At 41.1% G+C, this 4,348-nt stretch overlaps 1 non-coding gene across 1 annotated transcript; it reads right to left on the bottom strand.

Annotated features, from left to right (window-relative positions):
- Positions 1–1,907: 1,907 nt before the first annotated feature.
- LOC127747884 (small nucleolar RNA R71) lies at positions 1,908–2,011 on the bottom strand. The gene has a single exon (XR_008009831.1). It is a non-coding gene; the product is annotated as a small nucleolar RNA R71 (small nucleolar RNA).
- Between the last annotated feature and the right edge of the window lie 2,337 nt (positions 2,012–4,348).

Here is a 4,348-nt window from a genome sequence, read left to right as displayed (position 1 = left end):
ATTTCCATTTTCTGTTTAGATCTGTTGCATGATTTTGCACCTTTTACTTCTCTGTTTGATTGCTATTTACACTTTCCTGTTGAATTTTAATTTCCAGCACCCAACCCCCTTTACTTTTCATGCAATTTACATTTCTTGCAATTTAAGTTTCAGTTATTTTACTTTCTTGTTATTTAAGTTACTTGCAATTTTACTTTCTGCATGTGAGTTATTATTACTTGATGCGACCCGGTACACTTGCCGGTGAGTTTTGTGTTGGATCGTTTTCCACACATCATTTGGGTTGCAAGGAATTGGGATCCAATCACCTAAGATTGCCAAGGAGATCAATGAATGCAATGATTGAGGAAGAGATGAGAATGAACTTGATCCGGAGAATGCAACATCTCCTAAGCCCAATGAATTTCCCATTTCTAATCTTACCGATTCTCTTTACTTTCTGTCATTTATCGTTATGCTCATCTCCCCAAATCCCCATTTAAGATTCTGTAATTTACTTTCCCGCCATTTAATTTTCTGCAATTCTCAACTCAATTTCTATTTAGCTCAACTAGCACATTTTCCCAACTAAAGTTGCTTGACCAATCAATCCCTGTGGGATTCGACCTCACTCTATTGTGAGTTCTTACTTGACGACAATTTGGTATACTTGCCAAAGGGAAATTCGTTGAGAGACAAGTTTCCGTGCATCAAGTTTATGGCGCCGTTGCCGGGGATTGATTTTGTATCGATAATGATTAAGTTGGAAGAGCACTAGATTGAGCATTTTTCTCTTGCTTGTTTACTTAGTCATTTACTTTCAATTTCAGTTACTTTCCTCCTTCTTCCCCTCTCCCCTCTTTATTTTCTTTCTCTTTGTTGTTGTTTACAATTTTGTTTACTAACCCACTAACTGTTTGATAATTTGCACCACTCACACTAACAGCCACTCTAACAAGATTAAGTTGGAAGAGTTTTTACTTGACGACAATTCAGTATACTTGCCGAAGGAAAATTTGTTGAGAGACAAGTTTCCGTGCATCAAGTTTATGGCGCCGTTACCGAGGATTGATTTTGTATCCACAATGATTAAGTTGGAAGAGCACTAGATTGAGCATTTTTCTTTTGCTTGTTTATTTTACCTAGTCATTTACTTTCAGTTTTAGTTACTTTCCTCCTTCTTCCCCTCTCCCCTCTTTGTTTTCTTTCTCTTTGTTGTTGTTTACAATTTTGTTTACTAACCCACTAACTGTTTGCTAATTTGCACCACTCACACAAACAGCCACTCTAACAAGAACAATCTCTTCATTTTATTTCTTGCTGTGGGTTTTGTTAGTTGTATGACAGAGAGAAGAAGCGGAGCTTCAACTTCTTTTGATTCTGAACCTGAGAGGACCTTCCTTAGATTTAAGAGGGAAGCAAGAGGGAAAAAGGTTGTTGGTGCTGAGGAAGAGGAAGAATACTTTGAAACAAACATGGAGGAGAACTTGGAGAACAACCATGAAGGAGAAGCTCACAACCATGCCAGAGAAGGCCCTGGGAATCCTACTGGGCAAGAGAGAAGAGTTCTAGGGTCATACATCAATCCAAACCCAGGCAATTATGGAAGTAGTATCCAAAAGCCAACCATAGATGACAATAACTTTGAATTAAAACCCCAGCTAATCACCCTTGTTCAGAACAACTGTTCATTCGGAAAAAGCGCCCAAAAAGACCCCAATCAACATCTAACCACCTTCCTAAGAATATGTGACACTGTGAAGTCTAATGGTGTTCATCCGGATGTCTATAGACTGCTTTTGTTCCCTTTCTCACTCAGGGACAAAGCATCTAAATGGCTGGAATCTTTCCCGAAGGAGAATTTAACAAATTGAAAAGATGTGGTGAACAAATTTTTGGTGAGATTCTACCCTCCTCAAAGAATCAACAGGTTGAGAGCTGAGGTACAAACCTTTAGGCAAGAAGATGGTGAAACTCTCTATGAAGCTTGGGAAAGGTTTAAGGACTTAACAAGAAGGTGCCCACCAGACATGTTCAATGAATGGGTTAAACTGCACATTTTCTATGAAGGTCTTTCCTACGAATCAAAGAAGGCTGTAGACCATTCATCAGGGGGATCTCTAAACAAGAAGAAGACCATTGAAGAAGCCATAGATGTCATTGAGACTGTAGCTGAGAATGACTACTTCTATGCTTCTGAAAGGAGCAACACTCGAGGATTGATAGAGCTGAACCATATGGATGCACTGCTGGCTCAAAATAAGATGATCACCAAGCAGTTAGCTGATCTTACCAAGAAGATGGAGGAGAACCAAGTTGCAGCAACCACCACGTCATCACCAGCTCAAGAAGGATTGAATACAGGAGAAGAACGTGACTGGAAACAAGCCAACTATGTTGGGAACTCACCTAGGCAGACCCATGATCCATACTGCAAAACTTATAATTCTGGTTGGAGAAACCACCCTAATTTTGGGTGGGGAAATCAACAAGACCAAGGCCAAGACCAGAGACGCCACAACCACAATCCCAACAACAATGCAACTCACCAACACCGCTCACAAAGATCATATCAACACCCACCTAATCACCCTTCTCAACCTCCATATCAAAGCCAACATGACCACTCTCAACCTCCTAACCTCAACCCACCATCACCAACCGAAGATAGACTCTCCAGAATTGAGACCCTACTTGAAGGCATATGTAAGGAAGTCCAAGACAACAGAGTGTTCAAGGATGAAGTGCGAGCCAATATAAAAAACCAGGGAGACACCATCAAGAGGCTGGAGTCCCAAGTGGGGTATCTATCTCAACAGTTTCCCAAACACACTGATAGTTTTCCAAGTGACATAGAGAAGAACCCAAGAGTTGAAGTAAAGAAAGTAAGATGGGAAGAATGCAAGATGATCACTCTAAGTGATGAGAGGAGTGTGGAAGAAGCAAACACACAAACAAGACACTTTCAAGACAATCCAAAGGAAAAGCATGAAGAGAGTAATCAAGCACCCAATCCCACACACATGAAGGAGCTAAAAAAGGAGGAAACTCTGAACCCATATGCACCTTTTCCCCAAAGGCTTAAGGGTGGTGTAGCAAGGAGATTATATTTAAGGTTCCTCGATATGTTTGCATCTCTTCATGTGAACATATCGTTCATTAAGGCTCTCCAACAGATGCCCTCATACATCAAGTACATAAAGGAGCTGCTGGCCAAAAAGAATTCACTGAAGGGTGGGCAAACAATATTGATGAATAGGGAGTGCAGTACTCTCATTCAAACAGAGCCACCTACAAAAAAGAAGGACCCAGGGAGTTTTCACATCCTCTGTGCTATAGGAGAAACAATAATTGATAAGGGACTCTGTGACCTGGGAGCAAGCATCAACTTAATGCCTCTACCCCTCATGAAAAAGCTTCAAATCAATGAGCTAATGCCCACGGACGTAATCATCATCAAACTGGCTGACAAAACACAAAAACAAGCAATAGGAGTGATTGAAAACATGTTAGTGAAGGTTGGGAACTACTTCTTTCCCACATACTTTGTTATCTTGGAGATGGAAGAGAATCACATCCATCCCATCATCCTGGGGAGACCATTTTTAGCCACAGCCAGGGCACTTGTAGATGTGGAGCGAGGAGAACTAATATTGAGGACACATGATGAACAACTCACCTTCAATGTCTTCAAACCCTCACAAGAAGCAGATCATGATAACAAAGAGTCAAGGGAAGAGCACAATAAGGAACTGATGGAAAAGACAAGCACAGGAGCACAAGCACCACACCTGAGAACCCCTATGGTTGACAAGCAATGTGGTCAGAAGGAACAACAGCCAAGTGTAACCCAAGAGGAGCTAGACCCACGAGAGAGGAAATAAAAAGAAAACGCAAGCAGAAAAAGCCAATAGCCCTTAAAACCAAAAGGAGGGCCCAAGGAAATAAAATCCAGGCCTAAGCGGCTAAATCAAGCTATCCCTAACCATGTGCTTGTGGCATGCAGGTCCAAGTGAAAAACTTGAGACTGAGTGGTTAAAGTCGTGATCCAAAGCAAAAGAGTGTGCTTAAGAACTCTGGACACCTCTAACTGGGGACTTTAGCAAAGCTGAGTCACAATCTGAAAAGGTTCACCCAGTTATGTGTCTGTGGTATTTATGTATCCGGTGGTAATATAAGAAAACAAAGTGCTTAGGGTCACAGCCAAGACTCATAAAGTAGCTGTGTTCAAGAATCAACGCATTGAACTAGGAGAATTAATAACACTATCTAAAATTCTGAGTTCCTATAGATGCCAATCATTCTGAATTTCAAAGGAGAAACTGAGATGCCAAAACTGTTCAGAAGCAAAAAGCTACAAGCCCTGCTG

Source organism: Arachis duranensis, chromosome 5 (genome assembly GCF_000817695.3).
Source record: "Arachis duranensis cultivar V14167 chromosome 5, aradu.V14167.gnm2.J7QH, whole genome shotgun sequence".
NCBI lineage: Eukaryota > Viridiplantae > Streptophyta > Magnoliopsida > Fabales > Fabaceae > Arachis > Arachis duranensis.
Note: the sequence above shows the minus strand (reverse complement) of the source record. Positions and strands in the feature narration are given on the sequence as shown.